Here is a 21,851-nt window from a genome sequence, read left to right as displayed (position 1 = left end):
CATAGGCTGAAAGTACACCGAAATGTCTGACCATGTTGGAGCAGGTTTAAATATAGACTAAACCATAGATCATGCAGTCTGTGCACAGAATTTATCAAGAGCTGTGCACCATTTGATAAATTAGGCGCACAATAGACCAGACTAACCCTCTGTAGTTTGGTCTATATTGATGCAGGACATAGACAACTTTGATAAATATCCTCCATTGTATTTGTGAATCAATATAATATTTATTTGGAATATCCATTTTCCTTATAAGCAGTTTCAAACTTAGAAAAATGCTAAATTTTCAAAATTTTCATGAAATTTGGTGATTTTTCACCAAGAAAGGAAGGATGCAAGTAACAACGAAAATTTACCACTAAAATAAAGTTGAGTATGGTTACGAAAAAACTATCTCAGAATCAGAATAATCGGTAAAAGCATCTTAGAGTTATTAATGCATACAGTGACAGTGGTCAGAATTGCAAAAAAAGGGCTGCGTCCTTAAGGTGAAAATGAGCTGCGTCCTTAAGGGGTTAAAGTATTAAAAATGACATTGAGAAAGTTTGTTAACCCTTTAGGTGTTTCACAGGAATAGCAGCAAAGAGGAGGAGAAAATTCTAAATCTTCATTTTTTTTTTTGCACTAACATGTTCTTGTAGACCCTTTTTTTTTCCATTTTTACAAGGGCTTATAGGTAAAAATGTCCCCCAAAATTTGTAACCCTATTTCTCACAAGTAAGTAAGGAAATACCTCATATGTGGATGTAAAGTGCTCTGTGGGTGCACTAGAGGGCTCAGAAGAGAAGGAGTGACAATGGGATTTTGGAGAGCGAATTTTGCTGAAATGGTTTTTGGGGGGCATGTCTCATTCAGAAAGCCCCCATTGTGCCAGAACAACAAATAATTAAAAAAAAAACACATGTCACACTATTTGGGAAAGTAAAACCCCTCACGGAACGTAACAAGGGGTACAGTGAGCCTTAACACCCCACAGGTGATTGACAAATTTCCGCTAAAGTTGGACGTGAAATTGAAAAATTCGTTTTTTTTCACTAAAATGCTGGCCTTACCTTAAATTTTTCATTTTTACAAGGGGTAATAGGGGAAAAAGCCTCCCAAAATTTGTAACCCCATTTCTATGGAAATACCCCATATGTGGATGCAAAGTGCTCTGCGGGCGAGCTACAATGCTCAGAAGAGAAGGAGCGCCATTGAGCTTTTGGAGAGAGAATTTGGTTGGAATGGAAGTCGGGGGCCATGTGCATTTACAAAGCCCGCCGTGGTGCCAGAACAGTGGACCCCCCCCCCCCCATGTGACCCCATTTTGGAAACTACACCCCTCACATAATTTAATACGGGGTGCAGTGAGCATTTACACCCCACTGGCGTTTGTAAGATCTTTTTGCGGCGATTTGCGTTTTCGCCATTCATCATAAGGGATCATTAACATATTTTGATATATCGAACATTTACGCAGGCGGTGACCTAATATGTTTAATTATTATAATTTTTAATTTAAGTAAGATTAGGAAAAGATTTTTTTTTACTTTTATTTTTAACTCATTATGTCCCCATAGGGGGACTATCTATAGCAATCGTTAGATTGTAATACTGCTCAGTGCTATGCATATTATCGGCAATCTTCTGCTCTGGTCTGCTGGAACTGCTGCTGGCTACTTTCTCCCGTCACAAAATAACGTCCGTTATTTATAACGGGCTATGACGAGTTAACCCCTTAAGGACGCAGGGTTTTTCAGTTTTTGCATTTTCCTTTTTTCCTCCTTACCTTTTCAAAATCATAAACCTTTCAATTTTCCACCTAAAAATCCATATTATGGCTTATTTTTTGCGTCACCAATTCTACTTTGCAGGGACATTAGTAATTTTACCCAAAAATGCACGGCGAAACGGAAAAAAAATCATTGTGCTACAAAAACGAAGAAAAAACGTAATTTTGTAACTTTTGGGGGCTTCCGTTTCTATGCAGTGCATATTTCGTAAAAATGACAACTTATTATTCTGTAGGTCCATACGGTTAAAATGATATCCTACTTATATAGGTTGGATATTGTCGTACTTCTGGAAAAAATCATAACTACATGCAGGAAAATGTATACGTTTAAAAATGTCCTCTTCTGACCCCTATAACTTTTTTATTCTTCCACGTTTGAGGGCTAATTTTTTGCGCCGTGATCTGAAGTTTTTATTGGTACCCTATTTGTTTTGATCTGACTTTTTGATCACTTTTTATTCATTTTTTTATGGTATAAAAAGTGACCAAAAATACACTTGATTTTTTTACGTGTACGTCATTGACCGTGCGGTTTAATTAACGATATATTTTTATAGTTCGGACATTTACGCATGTGGCGATACCACATATGTTTATTTTTATTTACACTGTTTTATTTTTTATGGGAAAAGGGGGGTGATCTGGATCTCAGGCACAGAGCAGTAATTCGCCGATCGGACAGCGAGAAGGCAGGTAAGGTCCCTCCCGGTGTCCTGTAAGCTGTTCGGGATGCCGCGATTTCACGCGGTGGTCCCGAACAGCCCGACTGAGCAGCCGGGATACTTTCACTTTCGCTTCAGACGCGGCGGTCAGCTTTGATCGCAGCGTCTGAAGGGTTAATACAGGGCATCACCGCGATCGGTGATGTCCTGCATTAGCCGTGGGTCCCGGCCGTTGATGGCCGCCGGGACTGACCCAATATGACGCGGGGTCATCGCATGACCCCGTGGCATATCGCGGGAGCCGGCGTAGGACGTAAATATACATCCGTTGTTAAGGGGTTACAGGGATGTGGAATTTCTATCGCCCGACGCCCGGGACTAGCAGTTTTGGGCGCCGGGCAGGTGAATTTGTCCGGCCCTTAGCCCGGCTTCGGGCAAGCAGGGCCGGACCTGACAAGTGCGGCGGATCTGCAGTCTGTATGGAGGGGGCTCCTGACTCCTGCCCGCTCCATACTCTGCATCCTGTGTCCTCCGAAGCAGAGCAGGGGAGATGAGAAGCTGTGTATTTGTCTTCTCTCCCCTGCTCTGCAGACGTGCGGGGGGAGATGAGGGGGCATGGCTTATTTCTCCCCGTGCAGACCTGCGTCCTCTGCCTTTGCTCCCCGCACGTCTGCACGGGGAGACTGTATGCGGCGCTCACAGGGGAGTATGGAGCGGGCTCGGGATTCCTGCCCGCTCCGTACTCTGCAGCCCCCGGCTGTTCTCAGTAGCCGGGGGCCGCCGCTAATAGCCAGCATGCGGCGATCGCCGCAGCTGGCTATTAACCCTTTAGATCGCCGCTGTCAAAGCTGACAGCGGCGTCTAAAGGGAGATGTGAACGCTCCCTGGTGGGCTAGTGGGGTGGATCGCCCCCCTGCAGTGTGATCGCAGGGGGGCGATCCATTATGGAGGTAGCCGGAGGACTTACCTCTGCTTCCTCCTGTCCCAGCTCTGTCATTGATAGATCCTGGCTGGACCAGGCTCTATCAATGGATCACAGAGCACACAGATTAATAGAGTTCAATAGAACTCTATTCATCTGTCTGAGGAATCTAATGATTCCTCAGAAGTCTAATAAAGTGTCCAAAAAAAAAATAATTATAATAATAAATAAAAGTTTTAATAAAAGTTTGAAAGACACATATTAACCCAGTGGTCTTCAAACTGTGCCCCTCCAGATGTTACAAAACTACAATTCCCAGCATGCCAGGACAGCCGTTGGCTGTCCGGGCATGCTGGGAGTTGTAGTTTTGCAACATCTGAAGGGCCACAGTTTGAAGACCGCTGCATTAACCCCTTCCATGTTAAAAGTTCAAATCACCCCCTTTTCCTATATAAAAACATGTAAACATAATAAAAATAAACATATTTGGTATCGCTTCCTGCGTAATTGTACAACCTATGAAAATATAACATTATGTATCCCGTACGGTAAATGTAATAAAAATACCAAACCACAGATTTGAAATTTTTATAATATCTCAGAAAAAAAAAGTTAAAAAGCGATTAAAAAGTCAGATCAATACCAAAATGGTACCGATACAAAAAACAGATTATGGCGCAAAAAATGAGCCCCCATACAGCCTGGTATGCGGAAAAAAAATAAAGCTACAGGGGTTAAAAAATGGTAATTAAAAATTTTTTGAAAAAGTCCAGAATTAGTAAAACATGACGTAAACGATACAAATCTGGTATTGCTGTAATCAGGCGCCTAAAGTATAAAACTAACATGTTATCTCAACCACAAGGTAAATGGCGCAGAAAAGAAAACCACCAAATCTGCAAAATTATCTTTTACTATTTAAATTTCACTTCCCTTAATATATATTTTTTTGGTTCAGAGAATATGTTATTGAAAAATTAAAAGGTATCATTATAGTAGGTAGTTAAGGCTATTATAGGGCGAGGAGGAAAAAACGAGTGTGTAAAAGCGAAAATTGGCCCGGACAAGTGGATCGTCATGAGGGACAAGTAGATTTTGCTCCATTTTAGTCTCGTGGACAAGTAGTTTTTTATAAAATTTCCACACCCCTGGGTTAAAAAGGGTAATGCAAAAATACCATAGACTATAATGGGATTTTATAACTGCCGTTTAATGGCCCTTTTTAATGGTTTTATTAACGGGTCATTATAACGGAAATTTAAAAATGGAATTCTATAGTGTGAAAGCAGCCTAACATTTTAATCGTATGGACCTACAGAATAAAGATAAGGTGCAATTTTGCCCGAAAAGTGTACTGTGTATAATCCCCTTAAGAACATAAATGTACGGCGCTGCATAGCACCTCTTAGTGCACAGCGCCGTACATTTACTGTGCAGCTGTTATACGAGCGCAGGAGATGCGCTCGCTTCATTCCCGGCGGGTTCAGGTGGCTGTCAGCAGCTGCGGACCCGCCGGTACTGGCGGACTTCAGCAATCGCGCTGATGTCTACCATTAACCCCTCAGGTGCCGTGATCAATACAGATCACGGCATCTGCGGCACTTATAATGGCTGATCTGATCGCCCGCGGCACTGCCCTCGGGGATCAGTGCAGCCAAGATGGCGGACGGAGGTCCCCTCACCTGCCTACGTCCGTCTCCTGGGGTTTTCTCCACTGATCTGCCTTCCAGCAGACCAGAGCAGAAGATTGCCGATAATACTGATCTTTGCTATGCCCTATGAATAGCACTGAACAGTATTAGCAATCTAATGATTGCTATAAATAGTCCCCTCTGGGAACTAAAAAAGTGTAAAATAAATGTTAAAAAAAAGTTAAAAAAATTTGAAAAATCCCCTCCCCCAATAAAGTTTTTAATCACCTTTTTTTCCCCATATTAATACATAAAAGAGTAAAAAAAACTATAAATAAACACATTTGGTATCGTTGCATGTGTAAATGTCCGAACTATAAAAATAGAATGTTAATGATCCTCTACGGCGAACAGCGTATACGTAAAAAAAAAAAAAAAAATCTGCTTTTTTGTCACATCAAACTGCTAATTTTTTTAATAAAAAGCGATCAAAAAGTCACATATACGCAAATCTGGTACCAAAACAAACTACAGATCATGGCGCAATAAATGAGCCCTCACAAATCCCTGAATACAGTAAAATAAGAAAGTTAGAGGTGGTCAAAATAGGGCAATTTCAAACATACTGGGGGATATTTATCAAAGTTGTCTATATCCCGCATCAATATAGACCAACCTACAGAGGGTTAGGCCGGTCTATTTTGCGCCTAATTTATCAAAAGACGCACGGCTCTTGATAAATTCTGTGCACAGACTTCGGGATCTATGCTTCAGACTGTATTTAAACCTGCTCCAGTATGGTCTGACATTTTGGCGTACTTTCAGCCGATGCGACTTGTCGTTGAAAAGTCGCTTTTGATAAATTCAGCACCAATGCATTTTTCTGTCTAAAATAGACTAGAATGCATCATGTTCTAAAAATACTCTAAAGCAAAAGTCGCAGAAAAGTCGCACATATTTAGACTTTTTAGACAGGAATAACCAGTCTAAATCCTTTGATAAATCTCCCCCACTGATTTTGTAAAAAAGTTTGAGATTTTTTAAAGGCAGTACAATAATAGAAATTTATGTAACCATGGGTATCATTTTAATCGTATTGACCCAGAGAATAAAGAAAACATGCCCTTTTTACTGTAAAGTATACAGCGCAAAAATGAAGCCCCCCAAATTAGAAAAATTATGATTTTTTGTTTAAATTTCCTTACACAAATTTTTTTGGGGGGGTTTACCATACATTTTAGGGTAAAATGTGTGATGTCATTACAAAGTAAAACTGGTCACGCAAAAAACAAGCCCTCATATGGGTCTGGGAATGGAAATATAAAAGAGTTATGAATTTTAGAAGGCGATGAGGAAAAAACAAAAACGCAAAAATAAAATTGGCTACGTCCTTAAGGTGAAAATGGGCTAAGTCCTATTGGAGAGGGCGTTGCGGCCGTTACGCCCCCTCCCATAGAAATTAATGGAGGGGGCGTGGTGTGACGTCACGTCCCCATTTCAGAAGCTCGGAGGTTTCCGAAACTTCAGATGCAGCTACGCATAGAATGCGGGCTGCTGCAGGGAGATCGCTGGGGGTCCCAGCGGCGGGACACCCGCGATCAGACATCGAAAGGATAGGGGATAAGATGTTTTTGCCCGGAATACCCCTTTAACCCCTTAAGAACCAAGCCCATTTTCACCTTAAGGACCAGGCCAATTTAATTTTTGCTTTTTCGTTTTTTCCTCCTCGCCTTCTAAAATCCATAACTCCTTTATATTTTCATCTACAGAGCCATATAAGGGCTTGTTTTTTGTGTGACCAATTGTACTTTGTAATGAAACCTCATTCTACCATAAAATGTACGGCAAATTTTTTTTCGGGAGGAAATTTAAATGAAAACCTCAATTTTGCACGTTTTGGAGGGTTTTGTTTTCACGCTGTACACTTTACGGTAAAAATGACATGTGTTCTTTATTCTGTGGGTCAATATGATTAAAATGATACCCATGGCTAGATACTTTTGTACCGCTTAAAAAAAATCTAAAACTTTTTGTACAAAATCAGTAATCTAAATTTTGATTGGGGAAGGGGATTTTTCAAATTTTTTTTTTTTTTTACACTTTTTATTTCTCCATAGGGGACTATCTATAGCAATCCTTTGATTGCTAATACTGTTCAGTGCTATGCATAGGACATAGCACCGATCAGTATCATCAGTGATCTTCTGCTCTGGTCTGCTGTAAGGCAGATCAGTGCAGAAGACCCCAGGAGACGGATGGAGGCAGGTGAGGGGACCTCCGGCCGCCATGCTGGATGATCGAATTGCAGATGCCTTGATCTGTATTGATCATGTAATCTGAGGGGTTAATGGCGGACATCCGCGCGGTCGTGGATGTTGGCCATTAGCAGCGGGTCCCCGGCTGCTCGCGGTCATACACAGGACATAAATGTACGTTCTGGTGTGCGAAGTCCTGCCAAACCACGACGTACACTTACGTCCGTGGTGGTTAAGGGGATAATCGGAAGCCCCCAAAAGTTAAAAGTTTTGCCTCACAAAATTTTTTTATTGTTTCACTGTAAATTTTGTGGTGAAATGATTGATGTGTTTACAAAGTACGATTGGTGGCCCAAAAAACAAGCCCTCGTATGGGTCTGTAGGTGCAAAATTGAAGGCGTTTCGATTTTTAGAAGGTGAGGTGGGAATTTCAATTTTGCACTTATGATTTTTGGAGGTGAGGAGGAAAAAAACAAAACACTTAATTTTCCACCTACAGATCCATATAAGGGCTTGTTTTTTGCGCCCCCAATTTTACTTTGTAATCATTTCACCACAAAATCTATGGCAAAACCAGAAAAAAAATATTTGTGGGGCAAAATTGGGGGCTTTCGATTTAACTACACATGACACCTTATATTTATTCTGCAGGTCCCTACTGTTACAAGGATACCTAATTTATATAGGTTTTATTTTATTTTACTACTAAAATTATAACTACATGCACCAAAATTAGTATGTTTACAAATGTCCCCTTCTGACCCCTATAACTTTTATTTTTCCGTATATAGGGATGTAAGAGGGCTAATTTTTTGCAGCATGATCTGAAGTTTTTATCGGGGCCATTTTTATTTTGATGGCACCTTTTCATCGTGTTTTATTAACTTTTTTCTAGTACATGAAGTGACCAAAAATATGCATTTCTGGACTTTGGAATTTTTTTTTTACGCTTGCGCCTTTAACCGTGTGGTTTAATTAACATTATGTTTTAATTGTTTGAACCTTTACACACGTGGCAATACCACACGTTTAGGTTTCTTTTTTTTTAACCTTTTTTTATATGAAAAATGGGAAAAGGGGGGTGATTTAAACTTTTATTAGGGAATGGGTTAATGCATACTTATTAACTTTTTTGTAAATTAATTTTTTTTATACTTTTGTCTGTCTCCACAGGGGACTTTAACATGCAATCTTTAGATTGCATACACTGATTAATGCTTCTCTATAGGAGAGCATTGATCAGTGTTATCGGTGCTCCATTGCTTCAGCCATGGTAAAAGCTGACTGAAAGCCTGGAGCACCGATCGGACGGCAGGAAGGAAGGTTAGACACCTCCCCCGTCCTCTCAGCTGATCAGGATGTCGCGGTAGTCCCGATCACCCCACTGAGCTAGCTGGGAGCGGAATTAACCGTTTTTAGATGCCTCGTTCAACTTTGGTCGCGGCGTCTAAAGCGATAATGCCGGACATCAGCCCAATTGGCGATGTCCGGCATTAGCCGTGGGTCCCGGTTGCTGACAGCAACTGAGACCCACCAGGTATGATGCGCGCTCATCTGCTGAGCGTGTGCGTCATACAGCAGGAGCCCGCAGTGGATGTACATATACGTCCATTTGCGGGAAGGGGTTAAATGGCTTTTATAAACCGTGCAAAATTGTTATACAAACACAACAGCAAAAATATGGCACTATTCAGCACCTGTAAAAGTACCCCAAGGCTAGGTTTCCATGCAAGTTTTTTTTCTGGCTTTTTTTTCCTTTGCAAAACTGCCACTGCAGTTATGAGCCAAAGCCAGAAATTTATTCAAAAGGAATAGGACATATAAAGGAAGGACTTACACTTCTCTTACCTTATGGATCCACTTCAGACTTTGGCTCACAAACTGCAGTGTCAGTTTTCCAAAAAATTCCAGAAAAAACCCTATGTGGAAAGCTAGCCTAAGGATGCATGCACACAGCAGAGCAGTGTGAACACAGCCTCTAGGCAACGGATAGAGGCTGAGCCATGTGTTGCTATACAAGCTCTGTCAGGTTCTATATGTTGGAGCTATTCCTCCTTAGGTTATGTTCCCAAGGTGTATTTTTCTTCCTCTCTTTAAGTCTGCATTCACACCTCGGTTTTACACTACGGGTGCCGGAACCGGCTGGGGGAGGGGCAAACCGTGCGCTCCCGTACCCCAGCCGGACCAGCGCTGAACTCCATTCACTTTAATGAGCCGACCGGAATCAAACGGTGACTCCGGTCGGCTCTTTTTGACCCGTATCCAGTTTTGTGACCGGACCCAAAACCGTAGCCCTATTTCTGGCTTTCCAATGCATTTCCTGCAAAAAATAAAAAACAACTATTTGTGACATTTTACAGGTAGCCATGTTTTACACACAGGGTGCACAAGTTCTCCAATGCAGAATGCGCCTAATAAATACATGGAAACTTGGCTTTAGTAGCAAGATTGTGATGTGGAACATAAAAGGGGATATATCAAAGCCATATGCATCTGATCAATGGGGGTCCAACCACTGAGAACCTGGAGTTCCCCTGTGTAGGGAGCAGTGGCTAAGTGTTCAGTACAGTTGTCCCATAAGGGAGAGGCAGTCGGCATGCTTGATAACCTCCTTACTGACTTGGGGAGATGGACCCCTATTCTTATGACCTATGGGAGTCCCAGAGGTCCCCATTACAAGTGTTACTGCAATAACCCATGTTAAATATTACAGAATCTGACTGGGGGGGACGGACAAAAAAAAAAAAAAAAAAAACTCTGCATTCCTCCTTGTGAAATCATAGGTAGGATACTGAGGTACATACAATATTTTGTTATTTTGCTCTTGTTTGCATTCAGTCATAGAACTGGTGAGTACCTCATAGCAGGAGCAGCTGTATCGGCACACACAAACTACAAGCAGCTATGTAGCTCCGGTGGGGGCAGCTGGTGTGGCGTACACCGCACTCACGAATTACCACATAACATTCACTTCCGATCTAGACCTTGCCAGGGTCGCGAGCTCACCCGGCTTAGGTCACGTGTTCATATTCCCGCCTCTCAGCGCGGACAAACAACAGGTCCTCCGCGCTAGAGAAGTTGCTGATGGGGCGTTTGGAAAGGAGACACCAAGCGGGAGGGCGGTCAGGTGATCGTGGGGAGACGGGACCAGAGGTAGACCTAGCCAATGTCGAACCAGCTGGACAGGAATAATATGGAGATAATTGCCTAATTCCTGTGGCTGTAAAGTGTGGTTTAGTCACCTGTGAGCTATTCTGGGTCATGCGGTAAATGCCACAGACGTAAATTCTGCCCTGATTCGCTGGGACTTCGAGCACCAGGATGTACACTTAACCCCTTAAGGACCAGGCCCATTTTGGCCTTAAACCCCCCCCCCCCCCCCATTTTAATCTTAAAGGGGTAGTTTGCCGGTAATCAGACCCGGAGCGAACGTGCTTCGGGGACTGATGTAAACTGGGGTGCTTCGTGCAAGATAACGGGGTCCCCAGCGGCAGGACCCCCGCGATCAGGCATCTTATCCCCTATCTTTTGGATAGGGGATAAGATGTTTAAGCACCGGAGTACCCCTTTAAGGACCGGACAATTTTATTTTTGCGTTTTGGTTTTTTCTTCTTCGCCTTCTAAAATCCATAACTCTTTTATATTTCCATCTACAGACCCATATAAGGCTTGTTTTTTGCGTGACCAATTGTACTTTGTAATAAAACCTCATTTTACCATAAAATGTACGATGAACCCAAAAAAATATTTTTTAGGGAGGAAATTTTAATGAAAAACACAATTTTGCACATTTTGGAGGGTTTGACCACCTATAACTTAAATTTTTCCGTAAATACGCCGGTATGAGGGCTCATCTTTATCGATACCACCTTTGCATGTATAAAACTTTTATATAATTTTTTATTTTTTTGGGAATAAAATTTGACAAAAAAGCAGTTTTGGACTTTTATTTTTTACATTTACGCCGTTCACCGTACAGGATCATTGACATTATAATTTGATAGTTCAGACATTTACGCACGCGGCAATACCAAATATGTTCATGGAAAAACATACGCTTTTTGGGGTCAAAATGGGAAAAACTGACCATTTTAATTTTTATTGAGCTGGGGATTTTTCCCTTTTTTTTTTTCTTCATTTTTCAACTTTTGTTTTACACTTTTTATGTCCCCATAGGGGACTATCTATAGCAATCATTTGATTGCTAATACTGTTCAGTGCTATGCATGGGGCATAGCACTGATCATTGTTATCGGCTATCTCCTGCTCTGGTCTGCTTCATCTCAGACAAGAGCAGGAGATGCTGGGAGATGGACGGAGGCAGGTGAGTGGACCTCCGTCTGCCATTACAGATGATCGGATCGCCGCGGCAGCAATGCGGGCAATCCGATCATCTATTTCACCATACGCATTGCCGCAGATGCAATTCAATACGAAAAGACAGGGGTTCCAGCTTCTAAGTTCAATAGTGTAGGGCGGCACTTGGAGTCGCGTGGTGCACGAGGATCGTAATAATCATAAGTAAGTAATGAATCCCGGCACTCACTTGTCTTCATGCAGTTATGCTTTTATTCAAATGCAAGACGCGTTTCGGCTACAATCACCTTTTTCAATTGCAAACATATCTACCTACCTACCTGCCTCTATGCTGTCCGAGATCCAGGCATGAGCAGTCAAGCGGCAGAATCATCGATCAGTGGTTTCTTATGAGAAACCAGTGATCAATGTTGAAGATCAGTGTGTGCAGTGTTATAGGTCCCTATGGGAGCTATAACGTTGCAGAAAAAAAGTGAATAAAGATCATTTAACACCTCCCCTATTAAAAATTTTAATCGCCCCCCTTTTCCCCTAAAAAAAAAAAAAAAAAACATTGTAAATAAAAATAAACATAAGTGGTATCGCTGCGTGCGGAAATGTCTGGATTATAAAAATATATCGTTAATTAAACCACACAGTCAATGGCGTACGCGCAAAAAAATTCAAAAGTCCAATCAGTGGCGTCGGACGAAAAATAAAAAAAAGGTACAGCTGTTGGAAAATGAATGGCAGAAAAAGAATTTTGCTAAGAAAAATAACATGGAAAGCTATATAAAATGGGTATCACCATAATGGTACTGACCCACAGAATAAATAACTTTCACATAAATAAAAAAATAAACAAACATCACTTTTACCGCACAGTGTACACCATAAAAAAAAAAAGAAATTTTCCAGTTTTTCACAAAAAATTCTACATGTGTCAACAAAAAATGCACCACTTATATAAAGTACAATATGTCACAAAAATACAATCTCAGAATCGCACCACTCAGAAAAAGCGTTCTATAGTTATTGCCATTAAAAAAAAAAAGTATACAAAAAAGGAGGTTGCAGCAGCACTCTTGGTCAAAAAATGGAGGCTCTTAGCGCACTTTCTGATCAAAATGTGTCCCCCATCCACCACGCGGAGGTGGCCTCATTTCGGATGGGACCCTAACACTCATTTCACTTACCTCTACTGGGCATATGGCCTCTGACTGGGTGACATGCTGGATCCACTACCTTCTTTTTTGTATACTCTGTACAGTGGTCCCTCAACATACGATGGTAATCCGTTCAAAACAGACCATCGCATGTTGAGGGATCCGTGCAATGTAAAGTATAGGACAGTGGTCTACAACCTGCAGACCTCCAGATGTTGCAAAACTACAACACCCAGCATGCCCGGACAGCCGTTTGCAACACCTGGTCCGCAGGTTGTAGACCACTGTTAGGCTGCTTTCACACTATAAAGTTCTTCCGTTTAAAGATCCGTTATGAAATTCCGTCATAAAGTCTTTTATAACGGATCCTTAAACTTCCGTTAATAAATCCCATTAAAGTCTATGGGATTTTTTAATCTTCCGTTTGTACCTTTTTTGTTCCGTTAAACTAACGTCCGTTAATTATAACGGAAGAATAGAACGGACATGCAGTGGTTTTTTTTTTAGTTTATAATTAACGGATCATTGAACGTCCGTTAATTATTAACATTGAAGCCTATGGCGTAACGGACGTTACAAAATACACCCGTTATTGCTACTGAGCATGCTCAGTAGAGACTTCACACTCCTGAAGTCACATGGGAAAGTTGAGTAGTGCTCACACCCCCTGTCACACCCCCTCTACTTCCTGGTCAGACAGCAGGAGGCAGCAGTAGGAGTCTGTTCTGCGTATCTGTTTTCATCCGCCTGATAGCACCCCTGATAGCACTTCAACAGCGCTCTATTAACAGCCCAAGAACCAGAGCAGTGCGATGGCCCCGACATACAAAAGCATCGTATGTTGATGCTGCCTTCAACATGCGATGGCCTCTGAGAGGCCATCGTATGTTGAAATTATCGTATGTCGGGGCCATCGTAGGTCGAGAGGTCACTGTATTTGCCACAGCAGCGTGCACCCGTGTGTTAAGTAGTTGTGCTGGCAATTTTTCTTTTTGCTGTGCAATTTAGGGGCAGTGGCACCCTCTATAGCCGTGCACCCCTCCCTGTTTTACAGGAGGTTTTTAAAATGATAGTGGATCAAGAATATCACCCAGTCAGAGGCCATATGCCCAGTAGAGGTGAGTGAAATGAATGTTAGGGTCCCATTCGAAATGAGGCCACCTCCGCGTGGTGAATGGGGGACACGTTTTGATCAGAAAGTGCGCTAAGAGCCTCCATTTTTTTGACCAAGGGTGCTGCAGCAACCTTCTTTTTTGTATACTCTGTATTTGCCACAGCAGCGGGCACCCGTGTATTAGGTAGTTGTGCTGGCTGCTATTCTTTTTTTTTTTGCTGTTAAAAAAACCTTAGGTGAATTACTCCAGCTGTTTTCTTTCTAGGTGGAAGCCTCTACTTTTTAGGTGTCTACTAGAGATGAGCGAACTTACAGTAAATTCGATTCGTCACGAACTTCTCGGCACGGCAGTTGATGGCTTTTCCTGCATAAATTAGTTCAGCTTTCAGGTGCTCCCGTGGGCTGGAAAAGTGGATACAGTCTTAGGAGACTCTTTCCTAGGAATGTATCCACCTTTTCCAGCTCACCGGAGCACCTGAAAGCTGAACTAATTTATGCAGGAAAAGTCATCAACTGCCGAGCCGAGAAGTTCGTGACGAATCGAATTTACTGTAAGTTCGCTCATGTCTAGTAGACACATTACATCCACATATTCCCTGTGGACACCTTGAATGTATACTTTTATGAATGTTTGTGTCTATATTGCTATATTGTTTTATCACGCAAGGGCCCTGCGTAAAATATTATATATGTTTATCTAGGCGATTGAATTTTGGAGGAGAGAAAATAAATATTTTCCTTTTTTATACTTAATATTCTTGCATTGATTTCCATCATATACCCCTACGGGGTATAACACTGAGAACTGTGGAATTTTTCTAGTTATTTCTTTAAATACTTTTTCCCTCTTGGGTGAGAGGGTCACAGTTAACCTCGTGTTGTGTGCTTGTGAGTTCCACTTCCTTATACTTATATAAAAAAAAAAAAAAAGAGCCTGGTCATTAAGGTAAAAAATGGGTCCATACTTATGGGGTTAAAGGGAAACCTGTACCGAAAAAAGTATGCCATTAAGAGCATTAACCCCTTAAGGACCAGGCCATTTTATACCTTAAGGACCGGAGCGTTTTTTGCAATTCTGACCACTGTCACTTTAAACATTAATAACTCTGGAATGCTTTTAGTTATCATTCTGATTCCGAGATTGTTTTTTCGTGACATATTCTACTTTAACTTAGTGGTAAAATTTAATGGTAACTTGCATCCTTTCTTGGTGAAAAATCCCAAAATTTGATGAAAAAAATGAAAATTTTGCATTTTTCTAACTTTGAAGCTCTCTGCTTGTAAGGAAAATGGATATTCAAAATATATTTTTTTGGGGTTCACATATACAATATGTCTACTTTATGTTTGCATCATAAAATTTATGAGTTTTTACTTTTGGAAGACACCATAGGGCTTCAAAGTTCAGTAGCAATTTTGAAATTTTTCACAAAATTTTCAAACTCACTATTTTTCAGGGACCAGTTCAGTTTTGAAGTGGATTTGAAGGGTCTTCATATTAGAAATACCCCATAAAAGACCCCATTATAAAAACTACACCCCCCTAAAGTATTCAAAAAAACATTCAGTAAGTGTATTAACCCTTTAGGTGTTTCACAGGAATAGCAGCAAAGTGAAGGAGAAAATTCAAAATCTTCATTTTTTACACTCGCATGTTCTAGTAGACCCAATTTTTGAATTTTTGCAAGGGATAAAAAGGAGAAAATTTTTACTTGTATTTGAAACCCAATTTCTCTCGAGTAAGCACATACCTCATATGTCTATGTTAATTGTTCGGCGGGCGCAGTAGAGGGCTCAGAAGGGAAGGAGCGACAAATGGTTTTTGGGGGGCATGCCGCATTTAGGAAGCCCCTATGGTGCCAGGACAGCAAAAAAAAACACATGGCATACCATTTTGGAAACTAGACCCCTCAGGGAACGTAACAAGGGGTAAAGTGAACCTTAATACCCCACAGGTGATTCACGACTTTTGCATATGTAAAAAAAATATATATTTTTTTTACCTAAAATGCTTGGTTTCCCAAAAATTTTACATTTTTAAAAAGGGTAATAGCAGAAAATACCCCCCAAAATTTGAAGCCCAATTTCTCTCGATACAGAAAACACCTCGCATGGGGGTGAAAAGTGCTCTGCTGGTGCACTACAGGTCTCAGAAGAGAAGGAGTCACATTTGGCTTTTTGAAAGCAAATTTTGCTCTGGGGGCATGCCGCATTTAGGAAGCCCCTATGGTGCCAGAACAGCAAAAAAAAACCACATGGCATACCATTTTGGAAACTAGACCCCTCGGGGAACGTAACAAGGTGTAACGTGAACCTTAATGCCCTACAGGTGTTTCACGACTTTTGCATATGTAAAAAAAAAATTTTTTTTTTACCTAAAATGCTTGTTTTCCCAAAATGTTTACATTTTTAAAAAGGGTAATAGCGGAAAATACCCCCCAAAATTTGAAGCCCAATTTCTCCCGATTCAGAAAACACCCCATATGGAGGTGAAAAGTGCTCTGCTGGCGCACTACAGGTCTCAGAAGAGAAGGAGTAACATTTGGCTTTTTGAAAGCAAATTTTGCTCTGGGGGCATGCCGCATTTAGGAAGCCCCTATGGTGCCAGAACAGCAAAAAAAAACACATGGCATACCATTTTGGAAACTAGACCCCTCGGGGAACGTACCAAGGGGTAATGTGAACCTTAATACCCTACAGGTGTTTCACGACTTTTGCATATGTAAAAAAATATATATTTTTTTTACCTAAAATGCTTGGTTTCCCAAAATTTTTACAATTTTAAAAAGGGTAATAGCAGAAAATACCCCCCAAAATTTGAAGCCCAATTTCTCCCGATTCAGAAAACACCCCATATGGGTGTGAAAAGTGCTCTGCTGGCGCACTACAGGTCTCAGAAGAGAAGGAGTCACATTTGGCTTTTTGAAAGCGAATTTTGCTCTGGGGGCATGCCGCATTTAGGAACCCCCTATGGTGCCAGGACAGCAAAAAAAAACCACATGGCATACCATTTTGGAAACTAGACCCCTTGGGGAACGTAACAAGGGGTAATTTGAACCTTAATACCCTACAGGTGTTTCACGACTTTTGCATATGTAAAAAAATATATATTTTTTTTACCTAAAATGCTTGTTTTCCCAAAAATTTTACATTTTTTAAAAGGGTAATAGCAGAAAATACCCCCCAAAATTTGAAGCCCAATTTCTCCCGAGTACGGCGATACCCCATATGTGGCCCTAAACTGTTGCCTTGAAATACGACAGGGCTCCAAAGTGAGAGCGCCATGCGCATTTGAGGCCTAAATTAGGGACTTGCATAGGGGTGGACATAGGGGTATTCTACGCCAGTGATTCCCAAACCGGGTGCCTCCAGCTGTTGTAAAACTCCCAGCATGCCTGGACAGTCAACGGCTATCTGGCAATACTGGGAGTAGTTGTTTTGCAACAGCTGGAGGCTCCGTTTTGGAAACAGTGGCGTACCAGACGTTTTTCATTTTTATTGGGGAGGGGGGTTGTATAGGGGTATGTGTATATGTAGTGTTTTTTACCTTTTATTTTATTTTGTGTTAGTGTAGTGTAGTGTTTTTAGGGTACAGTCACACGGACGGGGGTTCACAGTAGTTTCTCGCTGGCAGTTTGAGCTACGGCAGAAAATTTGACGCAGCTCAAACTTGCAGCCGGATACTTACTGTAATCCTCCGCCCATGTGAGTGTACCCTGTACGTTCACATTGGGGGGGGGGGGGGGAACATCCAGCTGTTGCAAAACTGCAACTCCCAGCATGTACGGTCTATCAGTGCATGCTGGGAGTTGTAGTTTTGCAACCGCTGGAGGCTCCGTTTTGGAAACAGTGGCGTACCAGACATTTTCATTTTTATTGGGGAGGGGGGTTGTATAGGGGTATGTGTATACGTAGTGTTTTTTACTTTTTATTTTATTGTGTGTTAGTGTAGTGTAGTGTTTTTAGGGTACAGTCGCATGGGCGGGGGGTTCACAGTAGTTTCTCGCTGGCAGTTTGAGCTGCTGCAGAAATTTTGCCGCACCTCAAACTTGCAGCCGGATACTAACCGTAATCCTCCGCCCATGTGAGTGTACCCTGTACGTTCACATTGGGGGGGGGAACATCCAGCTGTTGCAAAACTACAACTCCCAGCATGTACGGTCTATCAGTGCATGCTGGGAGTTGTAGTTTTGCAACAGCTGGAGGCACACTGGTTGTGAAACACCGAGTTTGGTAACAAACTCAGTGTTTTGCAACCAGTGTGCCTTCAGCTGTTGCAAAAGCTACAACCCCCAGCATGTACGGACAGCGGAAGGGCATGCTGGGTGTTGTAGTTATGCAACAGCTGGAGGCATACTACTTTGGCTGGGGATGCTGGGGATTGTAGTTATGCAATAGCTGGAGACACACTGGTTTACTACTTAACTCAGTGTGCCTTCAGCTGTTGCAAAACTACAACTCTCAGCAGTCACCGACAGCCAACGGGCATGCTGGGAGTTGTAGTTATGCAACCACCAGATGCACTACTACAACTCCCAGCATGCACTTGAGCTGTTTGTGCAAGCTGGGAGTTGTAGTTACACAACAGCTGAAGGTACACTTTTCCATAGAAAGAATGTGCCTCCAGCTGTTGCAAAACTACAAGTCCCAGCATGCCCATAAGGGCATGCTGGGAGTTGTGGTGGTCTGCCTCCTGCTGTTGCATAACTACAGCTCCCAGCATGCCCTTGTTGCATGCTGGGAGCTGTTGCTAAGCAACAGCAGGAGGCTGTCACTCACCTCCAACGATCCTCGCCGCACAGGTCAGTCCCTCGTCGTCTCCGCCGCCGCCGCTGCTCCTGGGGCCCCGATCCCAACAGGGGCGCCGGGGATCGGGGTCCCCAGCACCCGGGGTGCACGTCCCGCACCCGCTCACGTCCTCCGGAAGAGGGGCGGAGCGGGTTGCGGGAGTGACACCCGCAGCAGGCGCCCTGATTGGTCGGCCGGTAATCCGGCCGACGAATCAGGGCGATCGTGAGGTGGCACCAGTGCCACCTCACCCCTGCTGGCTATGGCTGTTCGGGGCCGTCTCTGACGGCCCCGATCAGCCAATAATTCCGGGTCACCGGGTCACTGGAGACCCGATTGACCCGGAATCCGCCGCAGATCGCTGGACTGAATTGTCCAGCGATCTGCGGCCATCGCCGACATGGGGGGTCATAATGACCCCCCTGGGCGATATGCCCCGATGCCTGCTGAACGATTTCAGCAGGCATCGGGGACCGGCTCCGCTCCAGATGGTTGCGGGGGGCCGGTAAAACACATGACGTTCTCATACGTCATGTGTCCTTAAGGACTCGGAAATGGAGACGTATGAGAACGTCATGTGTCCTTAAGGGGTTAAAGGACATCTGCAGCGTGATTAACACTTATCCCCTATCCACAGTGTTTGATCGCGGGGGGTCCGACCGCTGCGACCCCCTGTGATCTCCTGTACGGGGCCGCGGCTGTCCCGTGCAGGGGGCGTGACAGCCGCAGCATGACGTTGCAGCCGGCACGCCTCCTCCATACATCTCTATGGGAGAGGTGGGGAGGCAGCGTTCGTGCCTCACCGTCTCCCCCATAGAACTGTGTGGGGAAGGGGAGGAGACGGGGCATCACCGTCGACCTCTAGGTCGACGCTATATCACCATGAGCGCTAATGGCGGTGCCCCGTTAGGGAGATCGAGGGGGGTCCAAGCGGTCGGACCCCCCGCGATCAAACACTTATCCCCTATCTTGTAGATAGGGGATAAGTGTATATTGCGCTGCAGTTGTCCTTTATAACAAAGCCTGCCCTTCTCCCTGTCTCACCATGTGGCTCTGTTCCTCCACTATTCATCTGGCTCCAGTCCCAGTGTATTGCCTTGTGAACAGCTGTTTCACACAGGCAGTGGTGTAGCTATTGGGGATGCAGAGGTAGCAGTGGCATCGGGGCCCCAAAGCACATCTGCCCCATAAAAGACCAGTATTATAATTGACACATGGGGCCCTGTTGCATATTTAGCATCAGGGCCCAGAAGCTACAAGTCACTTTTTTTTTTTTTTACTGTAGTTTTTATTAAAGATTTTCACATAAAAAACAGAAAGTCAGTAAAACGCAATCAAAGCATAATCCGGGACAGTGCCCAGTGCGATCACATCAGGGCAAATTACAAGCTAAGATAGAGACCAGAGCATTCAGAAACAGTTGTAGTCCAAAACGACTAGCCCCAACCTCAGATAAACCATAAAGACTGTAGTAAATGAACATAATTATATAGCCAAATATTCAAAGAGGGAACTAAAACTCTTCAACACGAAAACAAAGGGAGGAGACAAGAACAAAGACAAAAAAGAGACAAAGACAAACCTCAAACAAACAAAAAACATATAAACAAACAAACAAAAAAAAAAAAAAGGGGGGGGAACAAGGAGGGAGGGGAAAGAGGGGGGGGGGGGGGGGGGAGGAAGATGTCAGTATCGCCTCAGGGAGGTTGCCTGTCAGAGAAACGGTCACAAGTCACTTTTTTTTATGTAAGTCTATGAGCGTCTCATAGATTTTGTTAAAGGGAATGTGTCACCTAGATTTTTTGTAATGATTTGAGCCTGATGCTTTTTTTTTCTGATCTGTTTCTGTAAATTTGTTATTTGTTTTTCTGTACATTATTATGGGGTCAACCATTGTACCTGAGCATTATGCACTCCATTTACACTACCGTTGTCACAAAGTAGTGGGATCCATTGGGACCCGCTGTTGCCAGTTGCGCCCTCTCAAAGAGAATGTGAGTGCCGTTCTCGATGGGGCGCAACACCAGTGTGAATGAAGCCTTAGAGAAATTCCCAGCAACCCTATGGACATGGGAAACAATAGACTTAAGATGATGATATTTGTACTTCTGTGGGGGAGTTTTCTAGGCATGCTCTTTGACCTGTGCTAGAGGTCATTATGCAGGGATACAGCAAGCTCTGACCATTACCTTTTGTGAATGGCCTAATATATACATAGGAGTCATCTTTCACTGTAATCCTATCTGTGATGTTAAAGGAGTAGTCCAGTCTTGAAAAACGTATCCCATATCCTAAGGATAGGGAATAAGTTTCAGCCCCAGCAGTAGGACCCCCCCCCCCCCCCCCCCCGCTATCTCCTGTACTGGGCCCCGTATGGGCCGACACACCTCCATAAATACAACTCTATGGCAGAGCTGGGGCGCTAAACTCTCCCCCCCTGATCTGAAACTTTCAGGACTGGACTATCCCTTTAAGAAGGAGACTGCTATAAAAGGATCTCTACAGAACAGGAAGTGTGGTCGGACTAAGGATTATTTCAGGATAAATCAATCAAGATGTGGGTGCAATATATAAAATACAGAAATAAAAATGTCACCAGGAGTCCTCAGTAACAGAGTTTCAAATATCTAAGTAGCTTACACAATCTTTTTTAAGGCTTGGTCGAAGGACAAGTGATATTTTCAGGAGGAAGTGGTGCCAACCTGTGTAGGTGCCCCCAGCCTGGTATGCCTTCTTGTTTGCCCTTACCTCCCACCCTACACTGACTGATCTATAGAGCCCTGTACATCAGTCAAGACTAGGCTGGGACGTGTGGGTGAGCAAGTAGCCATGCCAGGCTGTGGCATTTGAACAGTTCAGCACCTCCTCCTTGACACTTGGCTGAGAAATAATGAGATTATTTTGCATGTTACTTTCACACTAAAATTCAACAAGGAAAAATTCCTCACTAAATTCCTCTTTGGATCCATGATCTACCTGGTCCATGATAAGTGGAACAGATATGATCCAAAATCGGTGCTTATGTTTATGGGAATTTTCTGCAGACATAAGTCCCATCTAATTGACAATCAGGACTTCTATGGCTGAGATAAATTCATCATCAGCAGTCTGTATCTCTACAATAACACTTACAGACACAACCCTTTAATTAATAAACATATTTTACCTCAGCTGACAGGTACTCTCATATTGCATAAAAAATTAATAAAAAAATCTGGGTCATGTACATATAGGGAGAGA

General features: G+C 42.9%; 1 protein-coding gene across 15 annotated transcripts in view; it reads right to left on the bottom strand.

Moving 5' to 3' along the window:
* RNF212B (ring finger protein 212B) overlaps positions 1-10,241 on the bottom strand; it is a 465,717-nt gene extending 455,476 nt beyond the window's left edge. For 8 of the 15 annotated variants that reach the window (XR_008845189.1, XR_008845186.1, XR_008845193.1 and 5 more), the window contains exon 1: positions 10,105-10,223. The gene's annotated coding sequence lies outside the window, so the exon portion shown is untranslated. Of the gene's footprint in view, positions 1-10,104 lie in introns of all 15 variants that reach the window. The other 7 variants (XM_056526272.1, XM_056526230.1, XM_056526250.1 and 4 more) reach the window with 4 other exon arrangements.
* Between the last annotated feature and the right edge of the window lie 11,610 nt (positions 10,242-21,851).

The sequence above is a fragment of the Hyla sarda genome, chromosome 1, assembly GCF_029499605.1.
Source record: "Hyla sarda isolate aHylSar1 chromosome 1, aHylSar1.hap1, whole genome shotgun sequence".
Taxonomy (NCBI): Eukaryota; Metazoa; Chordata; class Amphibia; order Anura; family Hylidae; genus Hyla; species Hyla sarda.
The sequence above is the reverse complement of the archived record's forward strand: the minus strand, read 5'-3'. Positions and strand labels throughout refer to the sequence as shown.